Source organism: Zalophus californianus, chromosome 6 (assembly GCF_009762305.2).
Source record: "Zalophus californianus isolate mZalCal1 chromosome 6, mZalCal1.pri.v2, whole genome shotgun sequence".
Lineage (NCBI taxonomy): Eukaryota > Metazoa > Chordata > Mammalia > Carnivora > Otariidae > Zalophus > Zalophus californianus.
Genome location: NC_045600.1, coordinates 96266659 through 96293189, shown reverse-complemented (window position 1 = coordinate 96293189; position 26531 = coordinate 96266659). Strand labels below are relative to the sequence as shown.

The 26531-nt window shown below is 41.2% G+C and overlaps 1 protein-coding gene across 1 annotated transcript in view; it reads left to right on the top strand.

The window, feature by feature from the left end:
* The first annotated feature begins 9333 nt into the window (after window positions 1–9333).
* Window positions 9334–26531, top strand: part of RAB27A (RAB27A, member RAS oncogene family) — a 79439-nt gene continuing 62241 nt past the window's right edge. The window contains exons 1-2 of the mRNA XM_027571035.1: window positions 9334–10470; window positions 25866–25986. The gene's annotated coding sequence lies outside the window, so the exon portion shown is untranslated. The remainder of the gene's footprint in view (window positions 10471–25865; window positions 25987–26531) is intronic.

Genomic DNA, 26531 nt, shown 5'->3' with positions numbered 1-26531 from the left:
TTCCATCTAATTTTTGTAAGGCCCAGAGAGGTGAATTGAATGGGGATATAGAGACCCTCGGCCCACATCCTTCAAATCTTTTTTGTTTTTTTAAAGATTTTTATTTTTATTTGTCACAGAGAGAGGTAGACAGAGGGAGAAGCAGGCTCCCTGCTGAGCAAGGAGCCCGATGTGAGACTCCATCCCAGGACCCTGGGATCATGACCTGAGCCGAAGGCAGATGCTTAGCCAACTGAGCCACCCAGGCGTCCCTCCTTCAAATTCTTGAAGGTGGCATTAATGTCTGCAATTCTTTGCCTAAATTGCTTCTAATTTGCTTAGTCGGGGAAAGCAGACTCAGTGGCTTTCAGTTTGTTCTTTCTAAAATAAGGATTTGGTAAGGACTGAATGTGACCTCCCCCAAAACCCCTGGTAAAATTCATATGTTGAACCCCTAATCCCCAGTGTGATGGTATTTGAAGGTGGGCCTTTGGGAGGTAATTAAGACATGAGGGTGGAGCCCTCATGAATGGGATTAGTGCCCTCCTAAGAAGAGATACAGGAGAGATGATCATCCTCTTCACCATGTTAGGATATAGCAAGAAGGTACAAACGAAAAGGGCCTTCTCACCAGGCACCAAATCCACCAGCATCTTGATTTTGGACTCCTCAGCCTTCAGAATTGGGGGAAATAAATACTTGTTGGTTAAGCCACCCATTTTATGGTAATCTGGTTACAATAGCCTAAGCCAGGGTTCTTTCTATGAGGTCAATGATCATAGTGTATGATCCTTTTAATGTATTGTTGAATTTGTTTTGCTACTATTTTATTGAGAATTTTTGTATCTGTATTCATCAAGGATATTGGCCTGTAATTTTCTTTTTTGTGTGGCATCCTTATCTGGTTTTAGTATTAGGGTAATGCCGGCCTTGTAAAATGAGATTGGAAGCATTCCCTCCTCTTCATTTTTTTTGGAAAAGTTTGAGAAAGATAGGTATTAAATCTTTGAATATTTTGTAGAATTCACCAGTGAAGCCATCTGGTCCTGGGGTTTTGTTTGTTGGGAGTCTTATGATTACTGATTCAATTTCCTTACTTGTAATTTGTCTATTCCAATTTTCTATTTCTTCATGAGTCAGTATTGGAAGATTGTGTGTTTCTAAGAATTTATCCATTTTTCAGTGTTGTACAGTTCATTGGCATATAATTGTTCATAGAAACCTCTTATGATCCTTTGTATTTCTGTGATATCAGTTATAACTTCTCTTTCATTTCTAATTTTACTTATTTGAGCCTTTTCTTTTTGGTGAGTCTAGTTAAAGGTTTGTCAATTTTGTTTACCCTTCCAAAGAACCAGTTTCATTGATTTTTAAATTTTATTTTTAGGTTCTATTTTATTTATTTCTGTGATCTTTCTTATTTCCTTCTTTCTACTAACTTTGGGATTTATTTATTCTTTTTCTAGTTCTTTTAGATGTAAAATTAGTTTGAGATTTTCCTTGTTTCTTGAGGAAGGCATGTATCACTATGAACTTCCCTACTAGAACATCTTTTGCTGCATCCCATGGATTTTGAATTGTTATATTTACATTTTCATTTGTCTCAAGGTATTTTCTGATTTCCTCTTTGATTTCTTTGTTGGCCCATTGATTGTTCAGTAGCATGTTGTTTAATCTACATATTTGTGATTTTTTTCAGTTTTTTTCTTGTAATTGATTTTTAGTTTCAGCCATTGTGATCAGAAAAGATGCTTGATATGATTTCAGTCTTCTTAAATCTAGTGAGACTTGTTTTGTGGCCTAACATGTGATCTGTCCTGGAGAATGTTTCATGTGCACTTGAGAAGCATGTGTATTCTGCTGCTTTTGGATTGAATGTTCTCTATTTTTCTATTAAGTCCATCTGATCTAATGTGTTGTTTAAAGCCAGTGTTTCCTTATTGATTTTCTGTCTGGATAATCTATCCATTGAGGTAAGTAGGGTGTTAAAATCCACTACTTTTATTGTATTGCAGACAATTTCTCCCTTGATGTCTGTTAATATTTGGTTTATATATAGATAGATACTCCTATGTTGGATGCATAAATATAATTTTTATATCCTCTTGTTTGATTGACTGCTTTTTCATTATGTAATGCCCTTTGTCTTTTAGAGTCTGTTTTAAAGTCTGTTTTGTCTGATATAAGTATAGCTACACCAGTTTTCTCTTCATTTTCATTTACATGGAATATTTGTTTTCATCTTTTCCCTTTCAGTTTGTGTGTGTCCTTACTTCTGAAGAGAGTGTCTTTTAGTCAGTATATAGATGAGTCTTGTTTTTTTATCCACTCAGCTGCTCTGTGTCTTTTGATTGGAGAATTTAGTCCATTTACATTTAAAGTAATTATTGATAGGTATGTACTTATTTCCATTTTAATTGTTTTCCAGCTGTTTTTGTACTTCCTGTCTGTTCCTTTCTTCTTCTCTTGCTCTTTTCTGTGTGGTTTGATGACTTTCTTTAGTGTTATGTGTAGCTTTTTTTCTCATTATTTTTTGTGTATCTACAATTGGTTTTTCCTTTGTGGTTACCATGAAGTTCATATATAACTGCTTATGTATATAACAGCATATTTTAAGTCTGTAGCAACTTAATTTTTTGACACATTCTAAATCCTCTACATTTTTATTCCCCCCACCATGTTTTGTTTTTGATGTCATATTTTCCATCTTTTTATTTTGTGTATTTGTTAACTAATTATTATAGTTATGTTTGCTACTTTTGTCTTTTAACTTTAATACTAGCTTTTTAAGTGGTTATTCTCCTACCTTTACTATATATTTGCCTTCACCAGTGAGATTTTTACTTTTATATTTTTTTATTAGTGTATTTTCTTTTCTGCTTAAAGAAGTCCCTTTACAATTTCTTCTAAAGCTGGTTGAATGGTGATGAACTCCTTTAGCTTTTGCTTGTATAGGGAAAAGGAGAGATAATCTCCTTCAGTTCTGAATGATAGCTTTGCTGGGTAGGATATTCTTGGTTGGAAGGTTTTTTTCTTCAGCACTTTGAATATATTTATGCCCCTCTCTTCTGGCCTGCAAAGTTTCTGCTGAAAAATCTGCCAGTAGTCTTAAGTAGTTCTGTTGTATAAAAGAAATTGTTTTTCTCTTGGTGCTTTTATTCTCTCTTAAACTTTTGACATTTTGTTTTATTTTATTTTTTAAAGATTTTATTTATTTGTCAGAGAGAGAGAGAGAGAACAAGCAGGGAGAGCAGCAGAGGGAGAGGGAGAAGCAGCCTCCCTGCTGCGTAGGGAGCCCAACACGGGGCTGGATCCCAGGACCCTGGGATCGTGACCTGAGCCGAAGGCAGACGCTTAACCAACTGAGCCACCCAGGTGCCCTGTACTTTTGACATTTTAATTATAATGTGTCTTGATGTGGATCTCCTTGGATTTATCTAGTTTGGAGTGCTCCATGCTTCCTGTGCCTGGATGTCTGTCTCCTTCCCCAGGTTAGGGAAATTTTTAGCCGTAATTTTCTTCAAATAAATTTCCTGCCCTTTTTCTCTCTTCCCCTTTTGGGACCCTTACGCTACTAATGTTAATCTCCTTGAGGTTGTTCTATAAGTCTCTTAAGCTATCTTCACTTTTTAATTTTTTTTTTCTCTTTTTGCTGCTCTGTTTGAGTGAGTTCCACTGCCCTGTCTTCCTGGTTATTGATCCATTTTTCTGCTTCATCTAGCCTGCTGTTGAATGGCCTATTGTGTATTTTTCAGTTCCGTTATGTTCTTCAGCTCTGTGATTTTTGTTTAGTTCTTTCTTATATTTTTTATCTGTTTATTGAAGTTCTCACTGTATTCATCCATTCTTGTCCTGACTTTGGGGAGCATCTTTATGCCCATTACTTTGAACTCAACAGGTAGATTACTTTTTTGCATCTCGTTAAGGTCTTTTTCTGAGGTTTTGTCTTGTTCTTTTTTTTTTTTAATGATTTTTCTGTCTCCTCATTTTCCTTGGCTCTCCATGTTTGTTTCTAAGTATAATGCAAAACAGCTACCTCTCCCAGTCTTGAAGGAGTGGTCTTATGTAGGAGATGAACCTTACTGTTCAACCTTGCCCTAGCTCTTATTTGTCTTTGAAATGTTTGTGATTGTCTAAGTAAACTGATTTGTTCTTGTGGATCCCAACTGTTGATGCTGTGCTGAGGCCTGTGATCTCAGTCAGTACCTGGGTTCAGGCTAATTGGAAGTCAGATCCTTAGGCAGCAGCTTTTAACTTATGTAAATATATATAGTCCTAGTCCTTTGGGCACACAATTGTAGATCCCACTGACGTCTAGACCAGGAGATCTGGAGGTATCCCCTGGGTAAGAGTTGTAAGAATTGGAGCTTAAGATGAATGGAAACTACTTTCTGGGAGGTACCAGTAAGCTGTGATGAGGCCAAGGAGGGTGCAAAGATGGTGTTTCCCAAAGATGGCTACATGCCCAGTTGTGCCTCTGTAGTCTGCAGATATCTGACAAACCTAAAGTCTGTCCGTCAGGTTAAACTACAGAACAAGTAAATGGACCTTATTCACAGGCAGACTGGGGAGTGTTTCAGTTGGCTGTCTGTGAAATGCCCTTGGTATAGTAGCCTGCCCTGAAATGTCTTTCCAGTTGTTACAATCCTGTGGTGCCCAGGAACACAAGCCCTTTTGGCCACCAGAGCTAGCCCCTCTGGCCACTAGAGCCAGGTGATCCGAGGCACCCTGTGTGTGGAGTGCACTTACCTGTAGGCTTTAGCAAGGCCTGGGACAAGTGGGGACATGGAATGCCTGTAGCTTTAATGAGTGGGGATTCTTTTATTTCTAGCTGATGCTAGGGAGACCTGTTACAGCAGCATCTTCAACTGTCAATCTCAGCCTATAAAGGTCAACCACCATTGAGCTTTTCGAAGATGTCAGTGGCCTCCTCACCAGTGCTTCAGTGAAAGGAATATCATCAGGGCCTTCCATTCCATGTAACAATCAGGTGGTGGTTTTTCCAGTCTCATCACAAATCCATTCTAACTCTAAGATCAGGAGAGCAGATAGTGGGAGTAAAAAAGTGAGATATAAAGCCAAGAAAATGATAGATTTTTAAGTGGGCCACTAGACTTGATCCAATGGATTTCCTAAAGAGACTTTCAAAAGTTTGTTTTTTTTTTAACTATTGTGAAATAATTTCACACTTGGAGAAAAGGTGCAAAAAGAGTACAAAAAGTTTTGTACTCTTTTTACCCCAATTCCACAAATGTCAACATTTTACTACATTTGCTTTAATCTCTCTCCATATATGTGTATTTACACTTGAACATACCACATTATTGTTTTTCTAAACCCTTTGAGAGTAAGTTGCCCACATGATGCCCTTTTACTACTATATATTTCAGTGTGTAATTCCTAAAAACAAGGATATTGTCTTTCGTAATTACAATATAATGATCAAGATCAGGAAATTAAGATTGATATAATATTATCTAATCTCAGATTTTATCCAAATTCTACCAAGTCCTATCAATGTCCTTTAGATCAATAGACAATTTTTTTTTTCCAGTCTGGGAACTGATCCAAGATCACACTGGACTTGTTGGATCATATGGTTATTCTGCTTAACATTTTGAAGGACTGCTAAACTGCTTTCCAAAGTGACTACATCATTTTACATTTCCACCAGCAATGTATAGGGTTTCAATTTCTCCATATCCTCACTTAACAGTTGTAATTTTTCTTTTGTTTTTGAAAAAAGTTATGGCCAACCTAATAGATGTGAAAGAGTAATTATGGTTTTGATTTGCATTTCCCTAATGACTAATGACATTAAACATCTTTTCATGTGCTTACTGACCATTTTTATATCTTCTTTGGGGAAATATCTATTCAAGTCCTTTGCCCTCTTTTTAACTGAGCTGTTTTTTTAATTGTAAGAACTCAGTTATATTCTGATACTATATTCTTATCAGATATATAATTTGCAGATACTTTCTCTCATTCTGTGTGTTGTGTTTTCACTCTCTTAATTGTGTCCTTTGATAAACAAGATCTTAAAATTTTGATAAAGTATAATTAACCTAATCATTTTTATACTTTTGGTATCAAATCTGAGAAACCATTGCCAAATCCAAGGTAGTGAAGATTTGTGCCTGTTTTCTTCTATAGGTCTTATAGTTTTAGCTGTTATAATTTTGGTCTTTGAACTGTTTTCAGTTAATTTTTATATATGGTGTGAGATAAGGGTCCAACTTTATTCTTTTGCATGTGAATAACCAGTTCTCCCAGCACTATTTATTGAAGAGACTGTTCTTGCCTCATTGAATAGTTTTGGCATTCTTGTTGAAAATCAATTGACCACAGATTTATGAGTTCATTTCTGGACTCTCATGTCCATTCTTTTCAAATATATGTTTATTCTTATGTCAATACCACACTGTTTTGATTACTGCAGCTTTGTATTAACTTTTGAAATCAGGAAGTGAGTCCATCAAACTTGTTTTTTTTTTTCAAGATTGTTTTGGCTATTCAAGGTGCTTTGCAATTACATATGAATTTTGGGATCAACTTTTTCACTCCTGCAAAAAGTGTTGGTATGTTGATTTTGATAAGGATTGTGTTGAATCTGTAGATTACTTTGGGACGTATTGCTGTCTTTATAATATTATGTAAAGATGAACATGGAATGTCTTTTCATTTATTAAGTCTTCTTTAATTTCTTTCAGTAGTGTTTTGTACTTTTCAGTGTATAAGCCCTGCATCTCCTTGGTTAAATTGATTCCTAAGTATTTTTTTCTTTTTGATGCTATTTCAAATAGGGTTTTTTTTCCTTAATTTCCTTTTCAGATTGCTCATTGCCAATGTGTAGAAATACAACCGATCCTGTATCCTGATCTTTGCTTATTTATTAGCTCTATTTGTTTTTTTGTAGCTATTTTAGATATAATCATGTGCCTGTTGCTTTTATTATAGAAGGGTATTTAGAAATCAAAATCTGGGTGTTAAATGTATTTATAGCTACTGTGATATAATTGCTTTTAGGACCTCTTAGCAGACAGTGCTGGAAAGTACATACATACATGCATATCAATATATATAATTCGATTTCTATCTAGTTCTATGTATTAAAAATCATGAGTTCTTACTGATACCTCCAATTTCCACCCTATTAGTGATCCTGGACCTGGGACTGTACATGTTTCAAGCAGCAGCCTGCAGTGTCAGAAAAGCCCCAGGATGGGAAGCCAGGGTATACTGTGGTCAGTTCTGTGACTAGGGTAAGAAATGATGTAGAGAGGATTTTGAATTGGTATACAAGATATATTCAACATATTTAGTTTCTGTAGTAACTTTTTCTCTTTGTTTTCCTCCTACTTCTTCCTCCTTTTCTCTTTTCTCAGACTTCATTAACTGAGTGATCCTTTGGGTTTTGTACCAAGCCCCCTCTTTGCCCTCTTAGTACATTTTCTAGACTAGCTCATTGACTTTCATGTCTTTGAGTACCCCTTGGGCAATAGCTTCCATCCATGTCTTCTGTGCTTCAGATCAACCTATTCAATTGCATACTGAACAGTTTCACTTGTATGTTCTCCCAGTGCTGATGTGTCAAAGTTAAAATGTCCTAAACTTGTTCATTATGGCCTATTTTACCCTCTTGCAATAGAGTTCTCTTCCTTATGCTCAATGGTTCCTAGTTACCCAAACCAGAAACAGGCATTTTCATGGATTCTCCCTCTCCCTCACCACCGACAATCACATCTTCTTGATTTACTCTCCTAAATATCTCAAATCTGTTTATTCATCTTCATCTTCATGGACATGGTCTTAAACCAGATTACTGTTATTCCTTACTTGGATTTCAGCATGCTAATTGGTCTCTGAAACCCATTCTTAACCTTAATAGCCATTTAGAAAATGAGTTATCAGTTCTAGTCCTGCCTATGCCACTTTCAGCTGTATGATCGTGGTCAGGTTACTTCACTGCTTTACAGCTCAGTTTTCTTATCTGTAATACACAGACAGGAATAGTACTTATTTCAGAGGGCAGTTGTGAGAAGTATATGAGGGGACACATGCAAACTTCTTAGCATATTTGCTAATTCATAATAAATGGTCAATAAATTATATAATCATTCCAGGGTTCTTCAAAATCTAGCCTCTGCTGTTCCTCCGATCTCTTCTCTACTCAGTTTTTCAGCTTCTTTCAGTTGCTCTAATATCTGATGCTCTCTTTTGGCTCCAGGTCTCTCCTCTGCTCTCTTTTCTTTCTTTTTTTTTTTAAGATTTTATTTATTTATTTGACAGAGAGCGAGAGAGGGAACACAAGCAGGGGGAGTGGGAGAGGGAGAAGCAGGCTTCCCGCTGAGTAGGGAGCCCGATGTGGGGCTCAGTGTGGGGCTCGATCCCAGGACCCTGGGATCATGACCTGAGCCAAAGGCAGACCGCTTAAGGACTGAGCCACCCAGGTGCCCCATGCTCTCTTTTCTTAGAATTCTCTTCTCCCTCATTCTCCTACCTTATTCATCCTTCTTAGTTTATACATCACTCTCTCTGGGAAGTCTTGACTTGGTGTCACTTATTTGTGTTCCAATAATACTCTTACTTCCCTAATTGAGGATCTCATCTCACCACATTGGAATTAACTGCTTACTTGTTGGCCTGTCAAGCTACTGAGGGTAGGGACCAATTTATCTTGTTCACTATTCCATCTCTAGTACATAAATTGGACTCATTCAATGAATGAAAGGATAATGAATGGGCCACGTTACCATTGTCTGTTTTTTGATCTGCTTGGTAAGCTCCTGGCTACAGCCCTGCTTGGCTGCAGGAGTGGGGTGGATTGAAGGGGAAGATTCTCCTAGTGTCTTATCAGCCATTAGCATTTGCTGCATTGTTGGCCCCCAATTATTAGCTGGTCAGTAACTCCTAGGACTGTTCCTTTACACATGAGCATGGGGCTACTTTTCCTGTCAGCCTCCACCAACAACAGTCTGATGGCCTTTCTCAGCTGAGGAACATCCCTTGACACTATCACCCTGATGAAATCTGTTATCTCTAACTCTGAGATTACTCTGTTATATTTCCCTATAAACATTAGATTGGATGCATATTCAACATTTCACAATTTCATATGGTTTATCCTATATGCGATTTTGTAAATTGGACACATTTGAGAAGCTAATTGTATTGTAGTGTAAACTGTGAGTAGCTGCAGACTGGAAGTATGATGGGGTTGGGACAGCTGGAATTTGTGGTGGAAGTAGACACAGATCAGTGAGATGGAACAGATTAGGTAAGAGAAACTGGATTAGGGTTTTCAATAATTTTTGTTCTGCTTAGATGTGAAATTATTTGGTTCAGACGTGCTTCGCCTGGGAGCCCGCAGAAGCAAGCCCAAAGGCCACTGTCCATACCCCGAGGACACTGGAGGAGAAATTTGGCTGCCTCTGAGCGGTAACCTGGTGGCCTGAACCACTTTCACAGCTGCAGATCCAAGCTGGCGCATACGTGCCGGTCCGCGCTGAGAGAAGGAAACCGCTGGGGGGCAGCAAAGGCTCGCAGGTTTCTCCTTACAGCGGCTGTTCTTTATATTGTGCCGCATTTTGCATTTTGCTTTTTTTTTTTTTTTTAACGAATTGCTCTCTTTTAGAAATTTAATTTTCGAATCCGAACTGCATTGTATGAGCAGGGACCCCGTTCGTCATTTCCTCTCAGAAATACATTTTTTCCTGCCAGAATTTTACTTTTTCTCCCTCCTGTCATTTCCAAGAATACCAGAGCTTTCCCTTGCCCCAGGAAGGCCAGGCCCAGGCGGATCCGAGTGAGGAGCTGGCGAGGCGTAATGGACAGTGGCAGAGCCGGACGCTTGGCGCGGTTCCGGCCCCTAGGGAGCTGGACCAGGGAGTACCCGCAGCAGGAGCATACTGGGCCTCAGGAACCCTGGGTGGGGCCGACTTTGCAGCTGCTCAGCACTCTGGCTACTACAGTGGAGACACGATCTGATGCCCTGAAAAATACCTATAGAACCTGGCTTTTGGGGGAGAAGATTTGATGAGAGTCACCAAACCACACCTCGCAGCTCTTGGATCCTGGAGAAGTTTGTAAATGTCACGTCTGTGTCTCAAGACGAAAACAACTCACTAAGGTTTCACACTTTCCAGGAAAGGCCAGCGGACACCTGATATAGGCCAAATGAAGCGTGCGGGAGCCTTTTCGTGGCTCACAAGAGGACCCCGCGGCAAGTGCGGCGAGACTGGGAGCGGCGCGCGAGGAGGCGCCCACAAAGCGCCCTCGCGGAGTCGGGCGGGGGTGCTCCCTGAGGTGACAGGAGGAAGCGGGAGGTGGAGGGTAGAGAGGAGGTCCCGCCCCCACCTCGCTCTCCTTTACGGGAAGTGATGTGGGGCCAGACGGAAAATACCCGCCAAGGACCCAAAAAGGGCCGGCAACGGGTGGACGCGGCGCGCACGCAGGCAGAGCGGCGCGGGCCCAGCGAGGTCCAGCCAGGTGAGCCCCGCAGCTGCGGGAGGTGTGGGCGGCGCCGCCCGACCCCCAGCGCCCGGGATTCCGCTTCAACCGGACAGTCGAGCACCCTAGCGGGCGAGTGGCAGGACTGACCCTGGGGTTAGGCGATGTCGCCTGCGATTCCTCGCCCAGCTTCGGCGCTTCTGAGCCCGCCGGAAAAGTTGCTTTGCCTCTCCCAGGCCCTCAGCACAGACCCTACGGGGACAGGCGCCGGGGGTCGGGGGGGCAGCATGGGCGAGGTGCTGGTTAGTTGCGGTTCCAGGTTTGGGACCGGGCTGAGGTCACCTCCGGAGGGGCATCCAGGTGCTTGGGTTCCCGTCGGGGGTGGGGGGTGGGGTGGAGAAAGAAACTTCACTGGCAGGAGAGGAGGAAGGTTCCAGACCTCCTGCACTGCCGCATAGTTCTTTTCTCCCTCCTGCTGTTTTCAGTTTATTTAACGTCTTTACACCCTTGTTGATAGGGGTCTGGACAGCAAACTGGCTGGGAGGGAGAGGGTTCTTCCTTATCCTGTCAGTTAGACAGGAAGCCCAACCTGGCAACCAGGCCCCTGGATCTTTACTGGTGGTAGGGCTGATGTGGAGACAGGTTTGGTAACTATTGCCAAATCCTTGTCTTTGTCCCAGTAGATCACCAGTTAAGCAAAGTCAGGCCTGAAATGAAGGAAATCTTGTGAGCCCTTGACTCCATCTTCCCAGCCTTTTGGCTCCTGCTGTCCACCTGGGCCACATGGCTCCAGAATGTTCTGCCACAGGGTCCTCTTCTTTAACTCTGTGGGCTAACAGCTGTTTTTCCTTACTCCATGGATTCTGGCTTTATGGTTGGCTCTTCACTCAGATGTTGGGAGGGGGGAGTAGTGTTACGCCCTATGAGTTTTCTGTAATTATTGCTAATTTAATTTATTGCTGGTCGTTGTTCCTATCCCCTCCCCCCCTTTTTTTTTGCCTTCTTAAAAACTTGATTTAGGGGCAAAACAATCTGGAAAACAGGTTCTACAGATGGTTAGAGATAAGAAAGGTTAATAAAATACTGAAAGAACCTGACTGAAGATCATTTTCCCCCCTGTATTTTATGTTGGTTTTCATTCCTACTTTCTTCTTTCTTTTTATTTAAATCATGTATTTATTTTATTTTCATGCCTGAAGCCAACTCATTTAGCTGTCTCAGCCTTTCTGCCTTTCTGCCTTCCTGCCTTTCTTCCTTCTTTTCCTCCTTTCTTCTTTCTTTCTTTCTCTCTCTTTCTCCCTTTCTCCCTGAACTTGTGAGGATTTATTTCTAGACCCTTAATTCTACTCCATTAATCTATTTGTCTATCCTTATGCTAGTATCATAGTCTTTATTATTGTAGTTATGTAGTAGGATTTGAGCATGGGAAGTGTGAGTCCTCCCATTTTGCTCTTCTTTTTTTGAAATTGTTCTGGCTATTCTGGGTCTCTTGAATTTTCATATGAAATTTAAGATCAGTTTCTCAATTTCTTTTGCTTTGGTTTTAGAGCAGATGTAAGGGTTTTGAAGTAGGCATTAATCTCTAGGAACCAGACTCTTGATTTCTCCCTTCCAAATCTGCTTTTCACTTAGTCTTTTACATCTCAGTTAATAGCAATTTTACTCTTTAGATTCTCAGACTAAACACTCTGGAGTGACCCCTGATTCTTTTCTTTTTCTTATTCCCACATCTAATTCTTTAGCAAATCTCATTGGTTCTACTTTGAGAAAATATAATAAATATAAGATAAAAACCATCTCTCACCATTTCCACTGCTTCTGCCAAGATCCTGTCATTTCTATCACTGCAGAAATTACTGCAAATGCCCCCTACAGGGCCATCCTGCTTCTACCCTCACCACTCTACAGTCTGTTGTCCACACAGCAGCCAGAGGTCATTATGCCACTCACCTCTCTGTTCACAACCTCCGGTAGCTTTTTATCTCAGAAGAAAAGCAAAGTCCTCACTGTGGCTTATAAGCCCCTTATGTGGTGTATGGCTTTGTCTTACATTGTTCTCCCCTTGCCTACTCCATTTCACCCACACCTTAAGACCTTTGCATTTGCTCTTTCCTCTGCATGGCTTTCTCACTCATTTTATCCAAGTCAAAAGTCACTTTAGAGAGGCTTTCTTGAACCGTCCCATCTAAAATAGCATCCCTCACCCCACCCATCATTTTTTGCCCCCTAACCTTGTCTTATTTTTCTTTTCTTTAGAGTATCTATAGCAGTAACTGTTGTTACATACACACACTGTCTCTCACACACACTCTCTCTCTTTCTCTCTCTCTCTCTCTCTCTCACACACACACACACACACACACACACACACACAACTATTGTCTCCCACTGGTAGAATAGCCTTCATGAAGGTCGGGAATTTGTCTTGTTCACTATAGTGTGCATAGTGCCTAGAATGGTTTCTGGCAAGTAGTAAGCTCTAAAAAATATGTGTTGAAAGAATGCAAAGGGAGGGACTGAGAAATGAGGATCATTCTACTGTTGCTTTTTCTCTGTTCCTTCACACTTCTAAGAGAAGCAGTGTCTATAGTTACATTTCCTATGTCTGTCCTGTTCTATCCTCTTATGCCCCCAAGACAATGGTTTTAGCCTCCTTGGAAAGGGAAAGGCTTTGGGTTCTTCCCACAATGGCAGTGGGGGGCCCTCTCCACTGTGGCCTGGGCAGACTGCATGCGGACATGTGGCTCCTGCCTCCGGTGACACCCCTTCTTGTGCTGAATTCAAATTCAAGAAAATAGAAATTCCTTTCTTGATGAATATTTTGCACTACAGTGAATTAATCTTTCTCGGGCTTCTAACTGAAGTTTCACTCCCGACACGCATTTTGGCATTTAATTACATAGCTACTTTAGACTGTCAACTGTTTATGTATATGTTGTCTTCTGTGTCTTATGGCTAGATTATAATATCCTGGAGACAGAGCATGACTTTAGCTCACTTTCTGAGTCTTAGGGTGCAAGGTATCTTGGATAAAAGGAATGTTCGATATAATGTACCAATAAGTTATGGAATGTACCAATAAGTTAATGAATAAACCTGGATTTATTTTTATCATTGGAAACTTCTAGTCCATACCTTTCATTTTTCCTAGCCAACAGCTGTAAATATCTTGTTTTAGTCCACCTTATTCTGCTGCTTCTGATAGAGCAGTATTGGCTACAGTCGAGTAGGATTTCCTGCTGCCCTTTCTCAGCAAGAATTGAATTAATCAGCCTAGAAAGTATGGTTATTGATCTTATAAGTTATTTAAAAATTGAACCTACCTTCCATTATTATTTAAACTTATCTTGGAATGTGCCCTATCTGAATCTTCACTGCAAAATATGGAAACGGATTATTTTTACATATCTAGGGGATATATACAAATATATATTTTCCCCAATGAATTATACATTTGAAACCTCCTGAAAAACAAAACAGAGCTTGCATATTTAAAGTCTGAGCCCCTAACTAACTAGATGGGAGGAATCCTTTCATAATGCAAATGTCCTTCAAATTATCACGGAGTATACTTTCAATACCTTGCAATTTTATATGTCAGTTATACCTCAGTAAAGCTAAAATTAAGAAAAAATAGTGTGAGCCCAAAGAAGCAAGATTGTGTTGCCATTATCAAAACAAGGGTGCCTTCCGAAGAGAGTAATTTTTCCCTTTCACAGCTTTTGCTTTTTATGTCTTGTGCAGTTTTTGCTAGAACCACATTTATCCCCCCATTTCTTGGTCAGGAAGTTTAAGTTTATGATCTGGTTTCCCTTAAGCTGATTACCTTGGGAGCAGACATGAGCCTCCCCTGAGTTGGAGGAAGAGATAAAGGGTTTGTAATTAATGTTATGTCCGGAGGGTGAGATGGGGAGCAGGGAGCATCCAGCTCATTTGGCCTCCTGTCTGCTCAGGCAGCAGGGAGGGCACACCACGTTCTTTGTTTTGTATGAGTGAGGTCTACTAACACTCACATTTTATTTACTGTTAACTAAAATTTGATGCCTTGCTTACTCAAGAGGAAGGTTGACAGTTATTTTTCCATTTGTTTTTTTGTTTATTGCCTCTGTATATGTTACTCTTGAGAAGGCCTTCCTTTTAGTGCCCCAGCCACTTTAGAACTACCCACATGTATGGAATCAGACTTCTGATTCTTAAAATCGAACTTTTAATGTGGGGTTGGAGATAGGGTGCTAGATTTAGCAAGTGAAAAAAAAAAGAAATTTGCACTTTGGATAAACAATGAATAACTTCTTACTAGAAGTATGTTCCATAAATACTTATACTAGGAAACTATTTGTTGTTTATGTGAAATGCAAATGTAACTAGGTATCTTGTATTTAATCTGGCAACTCTAGTCTGGTAAACCCATTTATGAATGGGAAGTGAATTGACCATGATAATGTCCAAAGAATGACTGAGCTATGGCTTATTTTGGTGACTGCACATGTGTCTATCTTAAGGACAGAGAGGGGGCGCCTGCCTGGCTCAGTCTGTGGAGCATACGACTGGTGATCTTGGGGTTGTAGGTTTGAGCCCCACATTGGGTATAGTTAGGAAATTCACATCCAGAGACTTTAAGTCACTTTGTCAGATCATAGAGTTAGTGGCAGAGTCGGGACTGGAACTCCAGGCACAGTGGTTGGTCTGTGCATAATGTCCTCCTATAAGATTATGTTGACCCTTAATCACTTTTTTTAAAAAAATTCCAGTATAGTTAACATATATAGTTTCAGGTGTACAAGATAGTGATTCAGCAATTCCCACCCTAAATCGCTTCTGTTGTCACCATCCTATGATCACTCCCTTATCACACTCTCCTTCCAGTCTCCAGATCCAGCGGCAGGCAAAGCCACTCTCATGACACACCCTTGACTTTTCTCAGAGAGCCTCATGACTGTCAAAAGCCACCATTTGGTTGTATTCCCTGTGACGATGCCAGAAAGCCTGCTATTCAATGTGTTTTTATTCCTTTTGAGGTCTTGTTAATATTTCTGTTCCTTTTAGGTATTTATTGTAAGATGCTTTGATTATAGTGCACTTACTGAGAGTAATTCCCCAACAACCAAGTATTGTCTTATTGACAGCCTGCTTGCTTTGTGGCCTACTCCTATGAAACTCCTCATCACCTTGCACTGTGGTACAACAAATATGGAAGATATATGGGAAGGATAAATAAATTGCATAGATATAGGTGACTTGCCCTGAAGAGATGTGTTCTTATAAAATGCTGAGTTATTTTATTATTATCTTAAAATTATTCATGCTTATTTAAGAAAGCAGCCTTGAAAATGAACATGCTTCCTGTGTCACTAGACTACTGTATTTCAGAGCCACTAATCTTGTTTTTTCATAGGTTTGTTGATTAATTCATATAAAGCCAGGTCAAAGCATAATAATAAAATCAGTTGCCAAGAGACTGAAAAATCTGTTCATTCTTATTAACTGCAGTTCATCTATCCTACCCTGATGCCACCACATGGGTGGCTGGTCAAGTCTTATCTGGGTATGACTGCTTACTTATCTCCTGTATATTCATATCATTAAAAACAAAGACAGGGTCTCAGTCAACAACTAAACCTATGATAAGGTATTTTTATTCTTGTTATACTAGCCCTAAGATGGGGGGGATAAGACATAGAAATAGGTCACGACTTAAATGTTCGTTTGAGATACCCAAGAATTGTAAAATATAATCTATGGTGGTGGTCAGGATTTCTTTGTTTCTTACAGAGCGTGATTGATTTTCATAATGAATCTTACCATTGCAAGGGAGTGACCCAAAGAATGGGTAAAAAGGTCTAGCAGCCCTTGAAAAGATCAGGTATTATTCTAGTTAGATACTGGAGACCAAATGTGGCCAAACAAGCTCCTGGCTGTTCCTAACTGGGCTTCCATTGTCAGGGGCAAGGTCAAGTGTCCATTGCCCCGCTTTGCTTCGGCACAGAAAGCCATGGAGTGGGTTGTGATGCTTCCTCAGGGAGTGACTCACCCCTGTGTTCTGGAGCTCCTGCTTGAATGTGGGGGAGCCCACGTAGCTGTGACTTAGTAGGCTGGCTTTTAGTCTCTAATATTGCTGATAATTAACTATGTAATACCGCACCAGCGGTTCTCAGTTGGGGCTGATTTTGACCCCCTCCGCCCCTGGGGACATTTAGCAATGTCTGGAGACAGTTTTGGTTGTCCCAACTGAGGAGTTACTACTGGCATTTCGTGGTTAGAGGTGCCGGATGGCCCCTCATGACAAAGGATTACCCTGCCCAAAATGTTAATGGTGCCGAGGCTGAAAAAACCCTGCATTAGACAAGTCACTGAATCTCCCTGGCCTGCGTTTTTTTGAGTTAAACATTCTCTTCATCATGTAAAGTTCACTAAGCCTGACTCCACCACTGTTGTCCTTCTCACTTCTCTCTTACCCTGACTCTAAGTCATTACATGTAGAACAGGGTCCAGGTGTGGATATTGATGGGCAGTCGGGACTGAGAACCCCTGCCCTTGAGGATCCCAGAGAGTAGGTCTTGTGAGGGTGCCAGGTGGACCCTCTGAGAGGAATGGACCTGTGGTGACAGCCTGTCCGTAGGAAGTCGGCCGTGTGATTCAGCATTCAGTGGAAGCCTGCCAGAAACCCACAGAGAGCATTGTGACTGAAGGCTTGGTCTCTAAATTCCTCAGAGCCCTGTGCTCTCAGCACTTATGTGTGATGAGCTCTCCGCTCACCAGGAGTGTCCACGCCCCAAATTTCCAGCCAGCAACCATACCCTTGTGCCAGGGGTGCCTTGGACATCAGAGTTTCCCAAGGAAGTATTAAGATGGACAATGTCTTGACGAACACCTGGTTTTCTGCTTAACTAGATCCTCTCTGAAAGATTTAAAAGTCAACAATAAAAACTCCTTGCATCCACTAAGTCGTCAGCCCATTTTGCCACCAAGGTAAGGAAACCTCATTTACTATGCTTAGAGCATCATGTAATTTAAGTGCTGGTAGGCCCTAGAAACCAGGTAGCTCAGCCTCCCCTCCACCTCAGAGGTTCAGAGCTGTGCTCAAGGCCACACGGTTAATGGATGACAGAGAAGGTTCTAGAAGACAGGTCTGTCTGCTGGTTCTCCACTGTGTTCTTTCCATGTCCCTATTGTAGTATTTCTTGATCGTAACCAGGTATAAACACGGGCAAGACAAAATTGTGTGTTTCGTTGTTTAAAGGAAATGACTTTCAGATGGAACTTTAACAACCAGTGTCTCTTCCTTGACCGTTCTGAAGCATCACAGGAAGTGAAACAAGTATATTATGATTTTAACCTAAGTTAAAGCCATCCAGAAATAACTGAGTGCTTGCCATGGCTATGTGCCAGCCACCATCATTTCTTTCCTATATTGCTGCTGTTTCTGGTCCCGTTCTTGCCCCCTCCCCCTGCCCCTGCCACAGCCCATGCCTCACACAAAGCCAGTGATCTTTAAAAGTAAATCAGATCACATCCTTCTTCTGCTTTAAGTTCCTCTGCTGTTTCTCACTGCAGTTGGTGTAAGATTCAAATGTCCTGACCGTGGTCTGTAGGTGTCTCCACGATCTGGGCTCTGCTGGCCTCCATGGCCTCAGCTCGTCCCTGCGCCTTCATCTCCAGACTCATCTCCTTCCTTTCTGTTCCTTGGAGGTGCCAAGCTCATTCCTTCCTCAGAGCATTTGCACTTGCCCTTACCTCTTCCTCAGTGTGTTTTTCTCTAGATCCTCACATGGCTGGCCGCTTGGCATCATTCAGATTTCATTTCAAATATCACCCCTTCGAAGAAGTAGGTGATGACTTTCACCCTGATGACTCTGTTGAGAGTGGCCTCTGGTCACTCGCTATTCTATTATTATCGTGTTGTTGTCTTCACAGTACTTACTACCGTTTGAAAGTATTTTATCCTTATGTTCACTTATTTATTGTCTCTCTCTTCCTGCTAAAATGTTCTCTCCATGAGGGCAGGAGCTTTGTCTGTTTTGTGAAGTGCTATGTGTTTAACCCGTAGAATCATACCTGGCACATGACAGATGGTAAGATAATAATGAATGAATGACAGGGGTGCCTGGGTGGCTCAGTCGGTTAAGTGTCTGCCTTCGGCTCAGGTCATGGTCCGGGGTCCTGGGATCGAGCCCCGCATCGGGCTCCCTGCTCAGCGGGGGGTCTGCTTCTCCCTCTGCCCCTCACCCCACCCATGCTCTCTCTCTCAAAAAAATAGATAAATAAATAAATAAAATCTTTAAAAAATAATGAATGAATGAATGACAGAGTAAGTAAGTGAGCAGTTGGTGATATAGAAGATTGCTTTACAGATTTAGTGCTATGTAATTCCTGTTTTCTCTTACACGTTGGACTTTATTTTTGAAACTAAAACCAGAATGCTAGTTTATTGATATGTGAGAAGTGGAACTGTTAAGCAGACTAGATTTTTTTCTTTGAGGACTAATGTACTTGCTTCCTGTAGTAAAACTCCATGGGGAGCACATATAAAAGAAGGCAGCTACTTGGTAAGCACAGACTCAGGGCACAGGGGCTTAGAAATCAAAAAGATCAGAGAGCTACCGTGTGCTGGAAGAGGCCTGAAAGATCACCCTGGTAATGGCTCCTCACAACTGGCTGTCTGTGAAAATCACACGGGGAGATTTATTAAAACATACCCACACAAAGCCACACATTTTCCAGTCTCTCCTGTGGAGATTCTAATTTGTTCGTTTGCAGCCAGGCCTGGGGAATCCAAGTTTCCTTTGAAATGCTGCCAAAATGATGGATGGTGCACAACCAGGTTTGAGAACCAGTGACAGCCCACCCCTGTTTCCAGATAAGTAAACTGAGGCTCAGAGAACTCAAGTGCCTCACTCAGGGTTACACATAGGGTCAGCAGGGAGATGGCACTCAAACCTCCCAGCTTTCTCTCTGCACTGTTCACAGAACATGACCACAAAGATTCTCAAGGGCAGAGGCAGCACCACCTCGGAAATTGCTGGTTTATTACTTTTTCTTTATTTACACAAAACTAACCAGTCTGCTGTCAAACAGGAAATGCATACAGCCTAGTTTTCCTTTTTTTATCACAAAGTGTCAGATCAATTAGATTTTAGATTCTGGGGCTGCAGAGTGACGAGCAAAGTGTGGTTCTGGGGCCAACACCAGCACCATCTGGAACTTGTTAGAAATGCAGATTCTCAGCCCAGCAGTACTGAATCTGAAACTCTGGAGGTATGGCCCACAGTCTGTATTTTAAAGCCATCCAGAAGATTCTGATGCACACTCAAGTTTGAGAACCACTGTCCATGGCTGCATTTTGCAATTCAACCATTGGTTAAAGCTGCTGGCCTCGGCCTTTTAGTTCATGACTTATTAACATCAAGGCCTCAAGTTAAGCTAGCCATCTACTTTCTTTGGTGACATTTATTCAAAACAGGGCCTATTGTTATCAATCTTCATTAGAATGCCATACACAAAGAAGGAGGGGGAGGGATTACTGCTTATTGAGCACGTGCTGTGTGTGAGGAACCATGTTTGAGGCTATTACTTATCTCATTTAATTCTCACCACCATCCTGCTAGGTCGGTATTAGTATCCTTATTTTACAGATTTGGAATAGGAGGCTGGTAGAGGTTAACCATGGTCTTCTCTATGGGTCCTCTGACCAACTATAATTGTACGTTTTGCTATCTGTTGTCTCCCTAGAACAGTTGCTCTCAAACCTTCTTGTGGATAACCTGGAATGCCCTGAGAAGCTTGTTATACATGCAGATCTCTCTCAGAGATCCTAATTCAGAAGCCTGGTTGGAACCCAGGACTTTGGATTTTCATCAGGTACTCCAGGTGCTTCTGCTGCCAGGGGGCATCCGCCCATATTTGGAGAAATCCTCTCCTAGCTCCACTCCCAGGGGTTAGACCAGGTGCTTCTCAAGGTTTTGATGAGGTTCTGTGGTTCTCCAGTGTTTTGTGTGTTCACAGGCACTGGGTGGGGATGTTGGCAGAACAAATATGAGCATGGGGAGGAGGGAGCTTGGGAGCGTGTATAAAGTAGTCTCATATTTCTGCTCTCTGCTGCCTCTTAAAGGGTTCCTAGGCCATGTTTTGGCTTTGAGTAACTTGATTCTTTCTGTTATCTATCCCAAATTGTGCAACTTTTCTTATAGCAACTTCAGCCTTGTGTTGGTGGGTTGCACAGTTGTGAGCAATTTCCTCCAGGCTGTAATTAATATCTATCGAATTCTGAGTTGCTTCGGCTTTTGAGGTCAGAAATGGGATTTCATCTGTTTGATGATAACATAGATACTTATTTTTTAGGGATAGAATTGACATATTTTAATGAATGAGTTGTCAATCCATTAGGAGACTGATTTGGTTCCATTATGAAGGAAAAAAGTAAGACGCAAATTGAAAAAGAATGTCCAGTATGCTGCCTGATGTCCTTCTTTGTGAGGTGGCATACTGATTGGTCCATAGGTTTGGAAGCAGCTACTGACAAATACCCCAGGTCTCCCATAGCATAAAAAAGATGCATGTGTCAAAAGATGGTGAGAACCTCCCAGGCCTTTGCCCAGTGGAGAAGTCAGCAATGTGGAAATATTAAATATCTTTAATATGTCTTAGTCCCTGAAATAAAATTGTGTAAGGCAGGGGCAGAAGGAAATTCACAAAAGCACACATTTCAGTCTCCTGAGATCCACTGTGCATAAGGCAAATTATTTTTGCCAGGAAGAAAATAACCAAGTTACAGGGTAAGTATCTAAGAATAATTTCTTTGGCCACTGCTATTAGAGTTGACCGTAACAGTGTGTAACTAGTACAGTAGCTGGGGCTACCACTTGAGTGCTTACTATGGGTCAGGAAGTATACATTCTCTCATTTAATCCTCAACAGACTTTCAAAGTAGATATTATCCTTTATTTTACGGATGATGAAACAAGCTTAGGAGGATTAGTTTTCGCAGGGCTGGGAGTGAGGTTTCCAGGGATGAAAGACTGTCAGTTCTAGGGGCGCCTGGGTGGCTCAGTCTTTAAGCGTCTGCCTTCTGCTCAGGTCATGGTCCCAGGGTCCCTGGATCAAGCCCAACATCGGGGTCACTGCTCAGCAGGGGGTCTGCCTCTTCCTCTGCCCCTTCCCCCATCATTTGTGCTCTATGTCTCTCTCTCTCTCAAATAAACAGATAAAATCTTAAAAAAAAAAAAAAAGACTGTCAGTGCTAAAAACTAAGACAGTCCCGAGTAACCTGGGATGGTTGGTTACCCTGAGTGTCACCCAGCCTGCTGACCCACAGTTGATAGTTAAGAAGTAAGCCCAAAGGGTTCTGAGTAGTCAGACAGATGGTTCATAGATGGAAAGTTGCTGATCTGCCTCACGGAGACTTTCAGAACATTCCTCGGCACCCCCTTTCCTCCATTTTACATGCAGTTCTAACAAGCTTGATTATTTGGTTTCCAGGTGCCTTGTCAATGAGAAACTGAACATTGGAAGGGGAAGTGGTTATTGTAGAAAGGCACTGATTACCATGGTGAGGGACATCTGGCTGAAGGTGGGAGCAAGGAGAATGAAGTATGAACGAATAAAAGATGGAGTCATTACAGTAGTCAGGAGGTGTTTATTACAGTGGCAATCATCCCTTAAGAAAAATAGCCCTTATTGAACACTATGTGCTGAACACTACTTTAAGCACTTCTAGGAATCTCATAATTCAATTCTTACAAAATAATCCTATTATCCCTGTTCCACAGATGAGGAGACTGGGGCACAGAGAGGTTAAGTAACTTGCTGAAGATCACACAGCCAGTGAGTGGTAAAGCTGAGATTCAAAGTCTCCGGAGCCCAGATCCTCAACATCCTGCTTCACTGTAGGTCCTAGATGCTGAGGAGGTAGCACAAGTTAGTGATGTTTATTGTGATGTCCTGAATCATCCAAGAAAAAAAAATTAAAGCATGGACATTACATTTTACAGTAGCCACCCCCCTTATCCACAAGGAATGTGTTCCAAAGTCCCCAGTGGATGCCTGAAACCGTGGATAGTACTAAATCCTATATATACTATGTTTTTTCCTATACATACATACATACCTATGATAAAGTTTAATTTATAAATTAGGTACAGTGAGAGATTAACAATAACTAATAATAGAACAATTATAACAACATACTGAATGAAAGTTATGTGAATATGGTGTCTCTCTCTCTCAAAATATCTTATTGTGCTATTCTCATCCTTCTTGTGATGATGTGAGATGATAAAATAACTATGTGATGAGTTGAAGTGACGTGATGTTGTAAGCTTTGTGATGTAGCCTTAGGCAACTATTAGTCTTCTGATGAATCGTCAGGGATCATGAGCTTCTGGACCACTACTGACCCCCTGTACGTGAAGCATCAGGAAGAAAAACCATGGACGGGGTGGAGGGTGTACTACTGTGTTTTGTAGGAATTAATTTTTAAAATTTTATCAAGGTTCTACATGGACATAGTGCTACAGCCCTGTTACAAAAAGCAATTAGTCCCCTCCCCCAGCTCATTTCCTGCTCCCCAGAGACAACTGCTTTCAATTCTTATAATTAGGTGACTCTTGCTGGTAGTTACATCCCTTCTCTAAATGACATACTGGATATTTCTATGGTCGATTTTCAGTTTTAAACATTAGTTAAATGCCTATGCCTAGTCACTTTACCATGGAAGAAGAGAATTTTAATTTTCATTTCCCCACCCACCATACCACACGTGTATACCAATTCCATCCCTCACTCTCAAGTTTTGTCAGAGTTTTAGTTAGATCAGTATGTCCCGGGCTTGTTGTTTTCTTCTTTAGGTCTTCCCTCCGGGGCTGGGTGGATTCTCCAGAGAACATTTGAACCACCTGCCTGTGAAGAATGCCTGAGTTCTGGAAGTTCCAGCGTGTGCGTGGGGGTGGAGGTATCTCAGTATTTAGAGGATTGAGATCGAAGCAGACTTCCACTAATTTAGCCTTGACTTTACCCTCCCCTCCCCTCCAAGAGTGTTTGGGGGCTCTGAATGCCTGAGCCTTTCTGCAGATGCTGTGATGAGTTGATTTTTGGCTGTCCCTAGTGGCAGGTAAAGAGTCATCTTTCCTAGGTCTGCTCATCAGTTACCTCTTGTCCATTTACTTTCTATCTTCTGCATTTCGTTACTGTTGTTTCCACTCACTTTCTCTTTGTCCTGGTGAGTTCATACCTAAAACAACAACAACAACAACAAAAACGTCTTTTTACTGTTACATTAGTGAGATTTGGGGAGGTAGCAGAACTAAGATGTGTGTTTGGTGTGCCATCTTTATCCTAAAGTTGGAAAGACATTTTAGAAAGCTTTCAATGTGGAGGGGTCAAAAAAAGTTTGTGTTGCTCTAATGGGAGGACCACTAGTTCTATGAAAAATGCAAGTTTTACTTCTACCTGTTACTCAAAGTGTAGTTCTAGGACTAGGACCACCTGTAGTACCTAGGCATCACGTGGGCTCCATCCAAACTTATTGAATCAGAATTAGCATTTTATCAAAATCCCTAGAAGAGTCCTAAGCATGCTGAAGATTGAGAAGTGCTAATATGAAGTACTTTCCTCAACTCCTACTGTAATTAGGATAAGCAAATTTTAATGAACTTTAATCTGGGATTTAAATATCTTGGTATATTCCCTTACTAAATTATTCTCCAAATTCTAGAGGTTGCTGTGAGATAGAGGAGTATGTAAGTTTCATGAAAATGCATCCTTTCTCCCTTTATAAACCATGTCTGTCCATTTGAGTCGACATCAGATGTGAACCCAAAATTCCATGTCATTTGCCATGAGAGATTTCAGACTGGTTATGTTCAGGCTTTTTTTTTAGCTGCCCACGGTTCTTGAGGTTGGTGATAGGATTTTATAGATTGGGTAGGCTGACTTTTCAGTCACACATCAAGCTGCCAAAGTTAGAGGGTGGTTTCCCTGAGAGGCAAACGATAGATTAATTAAAGCCCAGCCTCTGTCCCAGTGACTGGAATATGCTCAGCAAGTGATTGTGGGATGAACGAGCCAAAGATACAATTCCTGTCTTCAAGATATTCACCAACCAACATAAATTGGATGTCACCATACAGGGTTGACCAGCTCTAGGAAAGAGTAAGCACAGAGAGGGGGCATCTAACTTAGCATTACTGGCAGAAGGAGCCAAAGGGCTACGTGATTTGATGAACCTCGCTCGGTGGGTTTAGGGCAGGGGCTCTCAGTTTAGTGTGTATTAGAATCACTTGGTGGGCTTGTTAACACACAGACCCTGTGGCCATCCTGACAATTCCTGATTCAGTACACCTGGGGTGGGCCCAAGACTGTGCATTTCTAACCATGTCCCGGGTGATGCTGATGATACTGATTTCACATTTTGAAAACCACTGGTTTTAGAGAATTATAAATAGTTCTTGTGGCTGGAGTCAGCGGGCAGGGAATGGTAGGTGATACTGAAGGCAGAAGTCTAAGAAGTAGGGAGTTCATTATTGAGTTTGTGGGGAGTCAGGTTTTACAGAGGACAGTGATGAACACCCATTTGCAGTTTGGAAAGATCATTCTGGTGTGGTGAGGAGGATGGATCAGTAGCAAGGCCAGGTTGGAGGCCAGAAAACTAAGTAAGTGGATGATCATAGCCCTCCAGATGAGAAATAAAAAAAAAAAATTGGAGGAGAAAAGATCCCTAGAACTTGGTGGCCTATTGGAAGTGGGAGGGGAAGAGGGGGAGGAGTCATGGTGGACCATCAGATTTCTGGCTGGTTGGGTGTCGGGATTGTGTTACTCAAGACATAGGAAGAGGGGGTCTGAAGCAGGGTCTGGAAAGAAGAACAAAGGAGGTAAGTCAAGGGCAGGACATGTTGAATTTGAAATGCCAGCAAGAAATCTGGGTGGACCTCCCAGTAGACAGTTTTCTTTCTGGGTCTGAAGGCCAGGAGAGACCTGGTAAGTCATCTAGCCCCAGCCCTTCTGCCACTTTAATTTGATCGCCTGTGCTGTTTGTTTGGATCAGGCATTGCATTTGTGAAGAAACACTATTGGTATAACCTTTAAGGGCCTGGAGAATGCAATACTTTTAAAGATTCTTTCTCAAGAAAACAAATATTCTATTCTTTTGATTGGGGGAAAAGAGAATACCAGTCTTCTAACACCAGAAGAGGTTAATACAGCCGCCTTCTGTCTGAGAGGCCAGGGGAATTGGGTTGTAGTAAGCTTGAAAGGAGCAAAATCACTTGACTGGTCTTCAGGCCATATGACGAACAGCTGAGACTAATTAGCGGGATTGTGGGTTTTTACAGAGATGCCTGATTTTGAAAATTGATGGAGTGGACTGCTCTTCAAAAGATTCTTTTGAAAAACGTTTATAAGCAGGCGATTCTGACTTTAACATTTCTTTTTGTATTATATAGGCAAAAAGTAACCTTTTTGAAGAGGACATGTGATTGGACGTTGTCTAATTGTTGAAGTGTTGGGAGCAACGTTTCCAAAGTTTTAGAAAAACAACCAACGACTTATACTCTCTCCCTCAAGGTATGGTTTTGTGTTAATATATATGTATTTTTTTTGTAGAGGTTTCAAATTCTGCCATGCCAATTTTCATGAACTTAGAATATATGCAATTTAACATAAAATACCACTGCACATGTTAACTTTGTTTTTGCTTTTGTTTTTTTAAACCAAAGACTCTAAGACACCTGCTAAATTTCTGGGGTGTAGTTTGAAAATTGCTTTTTCAGTTACCGTCGAGTGGGTATGAATGCTGACTGCATTTTTCCTTTCTTAACTTTAACAAAGTAACGTAAGATTTTTTTAATTTAAACTCAATTAGCCAACTTATAGTACATCATTAGTTTCAGATATGTTGAATAAGAGAGCTGATTAAGGAATTAAATTGCTCTAAGAGTTTTGCTTATCCTCTGAGGATTTCACAAAAATTCAACCTTATTGGGATTTTGTTTTTAATATTAATAGCTTTAATGGAGAAAAGCTGTATCTAAGTATGTGTTTTACTATAAGGTGTATTTCTTCTATGAATTAAATCTGCCCCCAGAGAATTGTTAATTTTGTTAGGTTTG